The 14,857-nt window shown below is 37.2% G+C and overlaps 4 pseudogenes across 4 annotated transcripts; 2 read left to right on the forward strand and 2 right to left on the reverse strand.

Annotated features, from left to right (window-relative positions):
• Window positions 1-1,150: 1,150 nt before the first annotated feature.
• On the forward strand, window positions 1,151-3,025 carry AT3G32010 (annotated as a pseudogene; the record flags this gene model as incomplete). Its single annotated transcript is given in 4 exon segments — window positions 1,151-1,876; window positions 1,891-2,183; window positions 2,223-2,441; window positions 2,452-3,025.
• Window positions 3,026-4,822: 1,797 nt separating this feature from the next.
• AT3G32020 lies at window positions 4,823-5,431 on the forward strand (annotated as a pseudogene; the record flags this gene model as incomplete). Its single annotated transcript has 1 exon — window positions 4,823-5,431.
• A 684-nt stretch (window positions 5,432-6,115) lies between these two features.
• AT3G32023 lies at window positions 6,116-7,252 on the reverse strand (annotated as a pseudogene; the record flags this gene model as incomplete). Its single annotated transcript has 1 exon — window positions 6,116-7,252.
• Window positions 7,253-7,768: 516 nt separating this feature from the next.
• On the reverse strand, window positions 7,769-11,786 carry AT3G32021 (annotated as a pseudogene; the record flags this gene model as incomplete). Its single annotated transcript has 1 exon — window positions 7,769-11,786.
• Window positions 11,787-14,857: the final 3,071 nt, after the last annotated feature.

Consider the following 14,857-nt stretch of genomic DNA (forward strand, 5'->3'; position numbering starts at 1 on the left):
AAAAAAAAAAAAAGGAGTACGTGAAGGTAGAGTAAAAATTCAAAACTTTTACTCTACTGAGGGCCTAGAGATCGACTAACAGGAGCTACAGAGTCTTACAGAGAGTTCATCAAGTTTACAGCAAATTTTAGGATTTCCTGAAACTTTCCTAGTGAAGATAGAGTAATGATTCAGAACAAAGAGACAAGCGAGGGACCCACTGCTGCACCCTATGTCTCCCCATTCCTAACCAACAGACAAGAAATCCAACTCCTTCTTCTCACACCCACTCGACCCCCTCACCTTATCCCATCTCTACACTCCACTCGACCTCGACGACATCACCCTCCTCACTTATCACTTACTCGACTTTGTTATCTCCACCTCACCTATTAAACTCGACCCATCCTCATTCATCATCACCAACAAAACAACTCTCATACTCCCGATCACTCGACCTCCTCACCATCCTCTTCATATACTCGACCTCATCTTTCTCTAAACACCAAACTTTTCGCAACTCTCTCATCTCCCATCGTCGCTCATTGGAATTCAAGTCCTCAAGTGTTCGTCACAATCACTCGACCTCTACCCCAAGACCATCACTCGACCGCCGCAGCTCACTTCTTCACCAAAGCCACCACCATCTTCATAACCGAGTCACTCGATTCAACAAACGCACTCGACCGCTTCACCACCTTCTCCTCCGTCCAAGCCGCACCACTCGGCCGCTTCATCTCTCCAGCCCATACTTCACTCGACCACAGTCCCACTTCACCACCTCTCATTCATAGCCACTTCACTCGATTCACTGCATCTCTCTCATCTTCGCTCATTCCAATTCTCACCAAGTACTCGATTTCAAATCATCATCAACTTCACCGCTTTACTTCATTCACTCAACTTCACGGCAAGAGCACATCCACTTTTCAAGCTCACATACATCACTCGACCGCTCCTCTCTTGCCTTTCACAGCCACTCGACCTCGCCAAGACACACCGCCTCACCATCTCTTTAACACTCGATCGCGAGTTCACCAAACCGAAAAAAAAGAAAAAAAAATTCTTTTTTTGGTACACTCGTGTTCACTTGATTGGTTTGTATTTTTGGTTTGCTGTTACTAACGTATTAACGCTTATTTTTGAGTTTCGTCTGTTTTCAGGTTTCATCATGAGTAACTACAGTGGAGAATCCTCTATGGACCCCGATTACAATGTGGATGAAGCTGAGTCCTGGTCCGCTAGACCTAGAGAGCAACATGTTTACCAGAGCTTCAAGGATAAATTCGAACGCTCTACAGCCCGACGTAATCAGAGAAGAGCTGAAATCGCCAAAGGAAAGAGGGCGATGTCAAGTAGATATGAGCTGATTGATGAGGATATCGAAACTGAGTATGAGCCAGAGTCATGCCGCAAGGAGACGAAGCTGCTGAACAAACCCGACGAGGTTACAGTGGAGGAGTATATCAGATTCTTTGAGATGAATGACTTCTGGGGAACGAGGTATCCGTGCTATGAGACTTTAGCCCAGCTGGGGTTACTGGAAGACGTGCAGCATCTGTTCGAGAAGTGTCATCTGGTGACACTCATGTCTTACCCTTACCCTGCCTATAAGGAGGAGACAATCGAGTTTCTTTCCACGCTGCAAGTGGAGATGTATGAGGCAATCACAGACTATGAGCTGGATACCATGGGGTTAGGCTTCTTGACGTTCTTAGTGAATGAACAACGGTATCAGCTTTCGATCAAGAAGTTGGAAGAACTGTTTGGTTTCCCTAGTGGAAAGGGAACCAAACCCAGATTTGACAGAGAAGAGCTTAAGGATTTATGGGCCACTATAGGGAACAATCTACCTCTAAACTCGGCGCGATCCAAGAGCAACCAAATCCGGAGTCCTGTGACTACTTTCAGAGATCGGTTGCCAACGTCTTTTACTCTAGGGAATCTACAGGCACCGTGTCTAACACGGATATGGAGATGATAGATTATGCGCTTACGGGGATTCTCCGCTGGACGAAGGGAAAGAATGTCTTGAGAGGCGATCTCAACAACGCACCACCAGTAATGCCTCTGTTGATCCATCTGTGTGGATACAGGAAGTGGGCGTTGACGAACGGAAAGAAGAAGGTGAGAGGAGCACTATGCGTGGGTGGCGTTGTGACGCCAATTCTGGAAGCTTGTGGAGTACCGCTGAAGGAACCAGGGTTAGCACCGAGGATGATGGACTTGGATCATTTGTGCAGATGTGAGTTCTTGGAGTTTGACATGGCTGACGACTTTCACCGCTACAGGTTTGAGCATTCATCAATTAGAATCGCCAACATTTTTCTCCCCTACATAAACGCTACTAGGATTCTCGAGGGCAGGAACATTGACTTCAAGCCGGCGCTTGAAGATCTTTATTTCGAGGGCAGTCCACCAACTGAGGAGTTCTCAGCCAAGAAAGATAAGGTGATCGAAAGGTCAAATCAGAGATACCGAAGGAGCTACAATAGAAGATGTTGATGAGACGGATGATATAGATGAGGTGGAGTTTGACACGAGCATGTATCATTTCAGTGAGCATATACCTCCCGCGAGGGAAAGGAAGAGTTTGAGCGAAGCTCACAGAAACAACAGCAAGCTGCAGAAGTGGTGCAAGAAACAGGACAAGTTACTCGCCAAGTGCCTCAGGGCTATCAAGTTTCTGAAGGACAAGATCAGCTGCTCCTCTTCCACTACAGCTATTCCGCAAGGACATCTCCCTCAGGACATGCCTTCGAGGAGATATGACGCGCCCGAGCCAAGTCGGCGCAGGCCTGAGCCTAGAGAGAAGGAGATTCCGCATGTCCCTGCGAGGCATTCATCATTCGAGCCTCTTGAATCTGGGAGGAAGAGGAGGACCACACTCACTCGATCTAGTAGTAGGAGCAGACAACTTATGCAGTCTCATAGTTTACGCGACCGCGGTGCTGACCACAGCAGAAGGAGAGAGGTCGAGTATCCTCAGAGCGGTGTTGGCCGCCACAGAGCTGATGAGGTCGAGTACCCACCTGCTGGATACTAGGCAGCAATCATAGGCAGCCATTGACGAGCAACTATGTTCATTCTTCGACTGAGGTAAGCGCCTCACTTCACCATTGTATTACATCATCTGTTGTGATTTGTTTCTTCATTTTTTGTTTCTGTGATTGGATTTGTCCTGAGTACTCTCTTCCAAGTTTATTCACACAGTGGACTGTGTTGATTTAAGTTTGGGGGAGGGCTCAGGAAGTGTGTGTTGCATTGTGTATATTTTTGAGTCTGCATTCATCTAAGGCATAGAAAAACCAAAAAAAAATTGAAAAATTTCAGAAAATGATTTCACAAAAAAAAAAGAGTGTTCATGTAGTTTCATTACATTTAGGATCGAATCTAGAGTGTTTCATTTAGGATTGTTGCATATGCATAGGGGATGATGATGAGATAGCCTTGTAAGCATTTTGATTCACCGGATAAACTCAGTGCCCTCGTTGCTAGTTGTCTTTGCGTAGTCAATGAATTTGAAATAAAACTGAACCATGCCTAGATTGCTCTACTCGACCACACTGTCATGATTTGATACCATTCTCTATCAATTTGAACCTGAATCTGATCTTTAATTATCATGTCTGCATCAAATTTGAACTCATGGATACCCTAAAATACTTGGATTTTCTTATTCATTTTGATCACTCTTGTTAATCCAAGTAGCTGACTCTCCTTATTAGAGCAGTTAACCCAAACCCAAACCTAGACTTTCTTTCAAGCCCTATATCACTTGTGAGTGTTTGTGAGGTCTTATTCCGATTAAGCTTGGTAGAAAGTGTTAAGTTCGTAACGACAGAGATAGTGTCTCATGTAGTTCTAGTTCGCATTTTTCGGACTAGATAGGAATAGGTGGGCGCTTATACTTTGGGTTGGGATGTGTTTAAAAGAAAAAAGGGTTGATTCATTGATAAGAAAAGGTTAAAGACTCTAGGTGAAGTAAGCTAAAGAAGCTGAAAAAATCTAGTAAACGTTTTGGGATTTGTAAAGAAAAGAAAGAGTTCTTGTTAGCTATTGAAGATGGGCAAAAGCCCTTGGTTTTAAAATATTAAAAACAGGAACCTTAGTTGTTAAAGAAATCCAAATCCGCTAGATGTATCAAAGTGTTGAGAAAGCTTCTCCTAGAGTTAAGAGAAAAGAAAAGAATGATTAGAAAAAGGGCTTAAAAGATTCATGAATGCAAAGGGTAGAGTTAAATTCTTATATTGGGATTGGAGATGGGATTACCATTAGAGTTTCATTTGATATACTCTGGGTAGATGGGATCTTATCTCTGTATGCATAGCTTGGGACTTACCTTTAGCATTCTACTAAAGCTTAATCATTTTTTGAGAGATCCCCTGTTACTGAAGCCTATTCTGTAAGGGACCATCTTTGTCTCTTGACCTTTTACCTTAGCCAAATGAGTTCATTGATGATGCATTGCTTGATTCACGTTCCAGAACTAATGAATGTTAAAGGGATTGGTAGATTTGAAAACATGTGTAGGTCGAGCATATGAGTCGGATTGATTGATAATGAGGCATGGCTAACGTTTTTAAGAATTCGATCTTGCAGCTTAGAACTTTCAACTTGGACATTGATTTCATTTGGTTTATCTGGTGCTTTGGCTCTGAGTCCCCGCTTTCAAACCTCACCTCCAGCTTGTTCTTGATTGTTTGCTTGAGGGCAAGCAAAGACTAAGTTTGGGGGAGTTGATAAGTGTGTATTTTGCATGTTTTCAGCATCCATTTGTCATCACTTTAGCATCATATCATCACTGTTTTATACCATTTCACATCATTTGTCATCACTTTGCATGTTTAGGATAGTTTTGCATGCATGTTGCATATTTGTTTTGTTTTCAGGTGATTTGGAGCTGTCGACGAGCTAACTGGAAGAAGCGGACCTGATCATGACAAACCACTCGACCCAGAGGTCGAGTAGGAGCTTCAAGATCTCAAGAGACCACTCGACCCCCAGGTCGAGTAGAAGACATCACCACTTCACCTCACCACTCGACCACCAGGTCGAGTGTCTTCATCTCCATCTCCTGACCACCACTCGATCACATCACTCGACCCAGAGGTCGAGTGTCTTCATCCCATTGCCAGACCACTACTCGACCTCATCACTCTACCTGGAAGTCGAGTATCACCATCGCCACCACTCGACTGCATACTCGATGACAAGCTTCAGAGCCTTCTTCATTCCGCACTGAACCAGACACTCGAGCACAAGGAAGAAAAGAAGACTCCAGCTATTCACTCGACCTCCCACTCCACCACATGGGTCGAGTACAGTTCTTAATCCGTCCCAATACTGCGTCGTTTTGAGTATTAGGGTTTCGGGATATTTGGCTATAAGTAGTATGTACTTCACATTTTCGCAGACAAGTTTTTATCTAGTTTTATTTCCGCAGACCTTGTGTTCTAGACCTTTTGTAATCCGGATTTCTCTTTATCTATTCAGTATTCAGTATTCAGCTTTTGTTCTTGATTTTGTTTACTGTTGTTCATTCTGTCATCATCCTGCTGTTACACTGTTGTTATCATGTTTTCAACTTGTTCAACGTTTATGCTTTCTGTTATGATGTCTAAGTAGTGAATAGGTTTCTGAGGATGGGTTAGAGTAGTGTAGAATTCTCAGTATGCTAGGTGATTGAGTATTGATTGATAAATCCCTTCTGGATTAGTTGTTCTTAATGCCTATTGCTTTCTGATAACCTGGAATTTGAGCCTAGACATTTCCACGCCCAAAAGGTGTTCGATGAAATGTCTAAACCACTAATTCCAGAGATTCATGACCCTGTACCAAGGTATTGGTTGCAGGGAGCGTTTTGGCTTTAACTTGTTGATTCGTAATACCTGTCTCTCGTCAATGGTGATTGAGTCTGGGACTAGGTTAACTTGAGAGTCTCTGTTGCGGTGGCACTTAGATTTGGTTAATGAACTTGTTGTCTGGGGTTAATTTATAGAGCATGTTAATCACCTGTAAACTGAGGAAACGAAACTACTCAATTACCCCATCCTCGGGAATTCTTTATCTGATTGATTTTATTGTTTACTCTACTGTTGTTTACTGCATCCTGTCATTTGTTGCTTAGTTTCTGCAATTCTTTACTGTTACTCGACCTGATACTCGACCACCCAGTTGTCTGGCGACAGACTGTGCAGTCGAGTATACCTGTTACATTATCTGTCTGTTACTCGACCTGTCACTCGACCACTCCCAGTGCTCTGCAACAAGCTGTGTTGGTCGAGTGTTTATTTGTTTCTGCTTGATTTTCTGTTTTCTGCATGTTCACTTAGGACTGCTAGAATGCACCAAAACCTATTATTGCTTGGCTTGACTTAGTGACTTCTGATCACATCTTGATTGTTAGCATCACACCTATTTGGATTGACAACCTAAAATACTACAACGATATGATTGGTGTTTTACGATAATTGACTAAAAACCTATTATCACTTACCTATGGCAATGGGCACCTAAACCATCACGACTAAACAACCGAGAAGAGCGAGCTTTCTCACTTTTTGCTTTGGCTTTTGGTGTCATCCAATAATCTAACATAACTCTCCAATGCTCAGAGAGAATCCACTCAGATTGTTTTCCTTTGGACTTTGCAAGACTAACCATTCCTTTAAGGCGAGTTGCAGCAAGATGGTCAAAGTTGACTTTTACGAGATGCTCGATCGAAGCATCCCATTCATACCTTGTCTAAAATAAAAATCAAACTTAAATTAAATAATTGATGAAAATACTATCAATATCAAATATTTAATTGAAGTCAACCATAAACGTTGAAAACCATGTCTCTTTGTAATACGCCGGAACTCTTTTCCAGCTGTACCATGGTCCTTGGAAGCACCCTTCAATGATCTTTCTAACACGTGTTGATACTTCAGTGTTACTTTTGAACCTGTTACATATGTGATTAGGTAACCAAAAATACTTTTTATACATTACGTACCCTATTTTAAAAGTGAAAAACGAAATACCATTTAGCTCCATTCCTTCTTAAGGGGTGGAGCACTCGAATGTCACGTATGACAGGCGCAGCTTGTTCTCTCTGTTCATTTGCTTCAATATTTGCAGCTTGTTCATTTGCTTCAATATATGCAGCTTGTGCATTTGAGATTTGAGGAACCAATGGTCTTTGCAAACCAGTATATGAAGTACTAGTAGACTCGAAATTTGTTCCTCTCACAAACGAACGTCCACTTACGATTGGAGGTCGTGTCATAATATCTCAAGAAAAAAAAATTCATGGACAAAAAACCAGAAGACAAGTATAATAACTGGGAGAGATGACAAATTTAATGTGTTCAAAAAAATAGCATTTTCAAAAAATTAGCATATTCAATCGTGAAATTAGGAAATCTGTATAAAATATTAAATCTAGAAATCTAATGAACGATGACGAATTCTAACCTTGAGAAAAGTGCTCGTCGAAAAGGAGGCTGCTAGAAAGAAAAGGAAGAGATGGTTTAGGGTTAACGTGTTCCAATGTATTATATAGTGATTAGAATTTTAGGGTATAATAATTATAAGAGGGAAAACCAAAATCTAATTTAGGATATAATAAATATAAGAGGGAAAAACCAAAACTACTCAATATTTTAGGCGTCTAAGTAGAATCTTAATTGCCGCTTCAATCTTTTCATATTAGTAAAAGTAATACTCAATATCTCAGACTATTTTACTAAATTTTATATTAAATAAATATTAATTTCAACGTTTAGTAAAATTATATAAAGATAATGACATAACAAAATCTTATAAAATCATCGTTCTTCATCATCAGTTAGATCGTGACTGGAGTATTCATCTTCCGCATCTGAGTCAACATTCTGATCGTTTTCTATATCATCAAGATCTTCTATATGTCCATGTAGTTTTGCTAGCGTCTCGACTTCTAATGGTTCAACATTAGCTGGAGAACTGTTTTCATATTGCATTGCTTCAAAATCCAAATTTTGATTGAGCATCACTTTTCACCTTGGTTGTATAACGATTGATGCGTTCCATTGTTGATCATTTTTCTTAGTCGCCTGTGGGTATGGTACATAACACACTTGTCAACCTGTAAAGCCAAAATAAAAGGATCATATTTTCCATAAGCTTTTGCAGCGTTAACATCAACAATCCCTGATTTGTTTACTCTTGTACCCTTTTCAATGGTTGAATCATACCAATCACATTTCAAAAGCACAGTTTAAGACCACCTGGTCCTGGAAAATGAATCTCTAAAATTTCTCTCAAAACTCTATAGAAATCATGTTCAGTTGAGCCACAAGATGATGCACTTTTTACACAAACTTCATAGTTAGCATTTTTCTTGTCCTTCGCATAGTCATATGTGTGAAATAAATATCCACGACAGAAGTACATAGGCCAACTAGTAACTTTTGTCATCGGACCATGGACGAGTGATTGTAACCACTTTGGGTATAAACTATCACCCCAAGTATTCTTCAGCTTATTTAATCAAAAAAAAAAAAATACATTAGCAAAATAATCATAAATTATAACCTTCTTTAAAATAACAGTAATTTCTTACATGTTTTTGTAATCAACTTGCAAATTCTTTTTCTCTCAGCAAGGTTAGATCGTCTTCACTTAAGTCTGGGCTAGCAACCACCATGCTCGTCAAACGACCTATATTAACACATTAATAATTTAGAACCATAACATTTACTCTCTAATTAAAATATAAAGTATCTTTTTCACAAACCTTTCAAAAGACTTTAACAATTTTTCTTCACAGTTCAAAAGAATATATGTATGTGCGCAATCTTGTAGTCTTTATCTTGAAACCAAAACTTCTTTGCTTTACCACTACACCTTCCAGGTTGAGAAATGTTTTTTGGAATTTCACCAAACGGGTATGGAGAGTGCTCTTCTCCATCATAGTGTCGCATTCTTTTTCGACCTTTTGTCTTGACGTATGTTTCAAAATAATAACTACCAAATGTAGAAATTTCTTCATTGATGTATTGTTCTACAATGGAACCTTCTACTTTTGCCTTCTTTTTCACCTTTCTCTTTAAATGACCCATATATCGTTCGAACGGATACATCCATCTAAATTGTAGTGGTCCTCCTACTCGAGCTTCATATGGAAGATGAATTGCTAAATGCTCCATGACATCAAAAAAAGATGGAGGAAAAATCTTCTCCAAATTACAAAGAACTATACAAATGTTCTTTTCCAACTTTGCAATGTTGTCTTTGTGTAACGTTCTTCCACATAAATCACGAAAAAATAAGCGAATTCCTGAAGAACAAAAAATTAATGCAATAGCAAACGTTAAGCAGAGTCAGTTTAAATTAATGCACTAGCAAAAATTAATACAAAAATTAATGCACTAACGTTAAGCAGAGACTATAAATTAATGCACATATGATATGATCATAAAGTACAGGACATCAATTTGTAATACTATCATACATAAACTAGCAAAATATAAAAAGGAAAAACAAAAGGATTAAAAACAGAGCACATTCCACAAAACAGAGCACCGATTACGAATCAAAAAAAAAAGCAGAGCACCTATAACGAACCAAAAGCAAAAAGACATTGACATCAAAAGAATCTCGTAAGGACCTGTTACTAATTGTTTACTAAGGATTGGTTTATTTCAGAATCACGTACAATTATATAGATTCTAATAATAATAATTTAAATAAAAAAATAGATACTAACCTGAAAGCGCTTCATGAACAGATTTATCGACTAGCTCCGCAAACGGAACCGGAATAAGTCGTTGCATCAAAACATGACAATCATGACTTTTCATTCCTGTTAACTTTCCTCCAGATAGATCAACACAGTTAGATAGACTTGATCAATATCCATCAGAGAATTTGACATCATTGTCGAGCCATTGTAAAAAAGTTGATTTTGCATCGGCTTGTAATCCGAATTTAGGGATTGGAGCTTTGCCCTCAGCTGTTAAGTGTAGATCTTTTCGAGTACAATACTCTTTTAAATCAAGACGTGATCTGATGTTATCTTTTGTCTTCCCCTGCACATTAAGTAAAGTATTAATGAGATTATCAAGAAAGTTTATCTCTATGTGCATCACATCAAGATTGTGTCGAAGCATAAGATTTTTCCAATAAGGTAGCTCCCATAAGATGCTTTGCTTATGCCAGTTGTGAGTTTCGCCGTATCCTCGTAATCGCCCATGGTTTCCTCCACACACAACTGTTTTTGGACAACATTCAATTTCTTTCAAGAGCTCTTCACCGGTACGCAAATCAGGTGGATTGTCGTTCACAACTCTTCCCCTTTTAAATTTTTTTGTGTTCCGTCGATAGTAGTGATCTGTTGGTAAAAAACACTGATGACAATCAAACCAACTTGTTTTTCTACCATTCTTTAACTGAAATGCCTTCGTCTTATCCATACAATAAGGACATGCCAACCTACCATGCGTTGTCCACCCAGAAAGCATAACGTATGCACGGAAGTCACTTATTGTCCACATAAGTACTGCTCGTAAGAGAAAGTTCTGCTTGGTAGATATATTGTAAGCGTTAACACCATTAAACCACAAATCTTTCAACTCTTCTATCAATGGCTGAAGAAAAATATCAAGACTTCTTTTCGGATGATTTGGACCAGGAACCAGAATTGTCAAAAACATCAATTCTTGTTTCATGCACATATCTGGTGGCAGATTATACGAAGTCAAGATTACCGGCCATAGTGAATAGTTATGTCCTGACATTCCAAATGGACTAAACCCGTCCGTACATAACCCAAGGTAAACATTTCTAGGCTCAGATGCAAAATCAGAGTATACCTCATTAAAATGTTTCCAGGCTTCTCCATCAGAAGGATGACACATTTCTCCATCACTCATCGTATGTTTGGCATGCTATTTCATATCTTTTGCTGTATTTTCAGATTGATATAATCTTTTCAACCTGTCAGATCCCGGTAAATAAAACATCTGCCGGAATGGGTCTTTTTTTTTACCAGGTCTTTGAGTAGGGAGAAATCTATCTTTTTTACAGAACTGGCAGTGCTCTTCGTTTGCATTATCTTTCCAAAATATCATGCAATTGTCTTGACAAGCATCGATTTTCTGATAAGGTAAACCCAGAGACCGCATTAGCTTCTTGATACCATAGTAAGAATCCAAAGCATTATTACCTTCAGGCAAATATTCTTTCATAATCTCACAAATCGAGTCCATACAATTCTGTGGCAAATTATAATCAGTCTTCAAACTCATGAGTCAAGCAGCTAAAGAGAATTGTGAAAGTCCTTCTTTACATCCATCATAAATTGGATGTTTTGTAGCCTCCAAAATATCATAAAACTTTTTTGCATCAGCATTAGGTTCTTCATCCATGTTTTGATCAAATCCTGACTCTGTAAAATCAAACGCATCTGAAACCATTGTCACATAAGGATTCGCTGACTCCGTGTGACACTTAGACACAAAAACATGTTCGACAGAATTATTGTCTGCAATATTATTGTAATCTTCTCCATGAGAAATCCAAACCCAATAATTAGACATAAAACCTCTATTATATAAATGCCTCGACACGGTCTCCTCTGATAGTAAAGGTTTTCCATTCTTGCATTTGAAACATGGACAAAATATTTTCCCGGTTTCGAGATATAAAGGTTGATTCTTAGCTAATCTCATAAAATTTTCCAATCCTTGGCAAAATTCTTTTGATGGTACATTAGTTCCGCGATCAACTCTTTGATACATCCACCTTCTTGTAGTATAAATATCATTATTCGACGACATTAATTTTGACCTTAGATATAAAAAAATGTATCTTAGGATCGTAATCAAATTTTATACCAATTAATTAGTATTAAAATAAAATAAAATAGTAAAATGTGTGTGAAGTTGATCCTATCTACGGCACAATATGGTTTCTAGAAGTTATCTCTGCCCTTTATCACTTACAACCAACTTGATAGTGATTTTTGGATTTTGTGTACTACAATATCTTGTCCTAGAAGCACAAAACAAAAGAAAAGTAGAAAACTACTGTTTCGAATGTTTTAATCACAATTGACCACGGATCACAAAACAAAATAAAGATTACTTGTATGAAAAGAAACTTACTTCCCTTGTGAAATTTGTTTCGGTTTGTTACGCTCTCGATCTTTAGCTAATAGCTATAGTCTATTGATATCTTTTCTTTTGTTTATAGATCTTGATATAATATATATATATACATGGTCAGTCTAATTCTCATTCATATCGGCAATAAAAAAAAACTTCAGAAATATTCCTTATTTGGTAAGTAATATATAGGTTTTAACTTTTAACATTACGCCGTCTAATATTTTTTTCCTCGTTGTTTTCCTTTTTTTCTCCAAAATACCTTTGAACCCTAAATCCATTGTTTTGAAATTGAAACTAAACAAAAAAATAGTCCTCGTTCCACCGACACACTATGGGCCAATCTCGTTTCACCTTTCTTTAGTCAATTACACATCTTTGGAAGAAGATTATTCAATTCACGTGTGATTCATCTTTCTTAGGCGATATACTACACGATTAAGGTATGTAAGTTCTTCTAATACTCAAGGAATCCTTTTGTTTAGATTTGGGTTTGTTGGATTTGATTAAGAAACAAAAATTGTACCCAATTGAAATTAGAAACATTGTACTAGAATGCATGATGGACTGATAAGTGGATGTTTTATACAGATGTCACCTCCATTTTATTTTAAAAACGAGAAGACAAAAGAGGTATCTCAACACTACAGGTTTTAAGTTTTTGATTTGCTATAACCCTTTTAATTCTTTACTCTTGTGCATGATTTAGAAGATAGTCTAAATTATGACTCACCAATTTCTGGTATTCTTTCGTCCATTTTCTTGTTGATTACATTATTTAATTATTAGTACTTTATAGAGGACCATAATCTGTTTTGATCGATTTAATTCACAAAACCTCCTCCTCTAGAAAATTGGTTTTCTAGCTATGTCTATGATTCTCCGGAGCTGGATTTTAGTGTTGGTATTGAATTGTTTGTTCCTGGAAAAAGTGAATGTGTAAAAAAGATGAAAATAGATAACAAAATTTTTGACGACAGTGACATAGAGAACTTAATCGTTGAGGACAGTGACGTAGAGGAACAATCTACTTTTTCTAGAAGAAGTCTTTTTCGGAAACCTATGACCAAGCAAGATACTATTTCTCTTGGCATGTTACATTCAAATTATTACAAGGAAAACACATGTGGAGACCATGTAAGTAATTTTCTATTACATACGAATACTTTGTTTTTTCTTTAAAGAAAAACCATATGATAAGAAGACTCATTACAATGAGAACCTATCAAGTATGAATGATGACCGATCTCAGCTACTTGAAGCTAAGCATCTAACTATGTCGAAATTCTTTCAGAGTCACACACCAACAAATGATGACACGGAAATAACTTCCTTGAAAAACCGAGTCAGTTATCTATAAGCCGAAGTAAAGAAATTGCATGATCTTATCAACCGTGTGGTTAACGACTATAGAAGGTAAACTATATGTCTCAATTATGTGTTTTGGTTATACTTGGAGCATCAATTAATGTTAAAATCATTCTTGTTTATATTCATGGCGTTTTAGGGATTAAGTGTTTGAGATGGATGACATAAAGCAAGCTTGGGATGAATGCTTACAAAGTTCAAATGGTTCTCTATTTGAAAACAATGAAATCATTATTTTTTATGTCTCTAAGGTTATTACTTATGAATTATGAAGGATGTAATCGATTATTTTAATTTTTTATAAAATTACTTTCAAAATATGCAAATTAGATGTATTATGGTATATTATTATAAAACTAGAATTTCCTTTAACGTTAGTCAGTTAGTCTAACATTGCAACCAATTTATTTTGTTATTATGTAACTAGCATTGACAAAAATTTGTTAATGCTTAGTAACAGTTCTTGACTGTCGTTTAGTTACTAATTGGTTTCAATTTTTGACTATAGTTTAGTCACATTAATGCTGCAAATTAAGACTCGTACATCTGTCACAAATACGTCACTATTTGTGGCTACACAGTAGTAATACTATTGTTATAATTGTTACAATTGTTATTGTCGTTACTATTTCGTCCCTAATCGCTACAGTTTTTGGTTAGCACTTAATCCGTAACAAATTTGTAACGAAATAATTACGAATCTGTGACAAGAAAAATTTGTCACAACAAGTGTATAAAAAAAAATAACAAATTTGTTACGATTTTTTTCCGTATCAAACTAACGTCATAATAAATTAACCAACACAACTCTTGACGTTAATGCAACACAATGTTGAGGAGGATATGAGACTATAATATGTTTAAATGTTTCAGTGTTGCTCCAGATTATTTGTGGCTTACAGCGAAGATGGACATATATATATATATATATACATATACACACATGTACATGCATAAACACAACTCGTCCAAAACCGTTTTTATTGTTTAAAGAGCTACTAAATTGATAACCCGTGCTTCGTCCGGATGTTAAAATTTGATATATAAATACATGTTGCGGAAAGTTTTGGAAACTATTGTACTATGCCGTTTTAATTGTATTAGGATATTTATTTTGTATTTTTGTTTTTTTATCTTATGGTTTTGTAATATTTATAATACTAATATATGTGATGACACTCATAATTTTGTATAGCAAATTATATTGTAGCAAATGGTTGAAATATTAGATTTATTAATTATAGTATTGGAGTATATTTGTTTTGATATGCATTTATTTATTGGAAGGAATTTTATATATGAATTTAGTATAGTATTATATATTATAATCTATGTTTGTCAAGTGTTAGAGAAATTTTGTTTATTACATTTTTTTA

Source organism: Arabidopsis thaliana, chromosome 3 (assembly GCF_000001735.4).
Source record: "Arabidopsis thaliana chromosome 3, partial sequence".
Classification (NCBI taxonomy): domain Eukaryota; kingdom Viridiplantae; phylum Streptophyta; class Magnoliopsida; order Brassicales; family Brassicaceae; genus Arabidopsis; species Arabidopsis thaliana.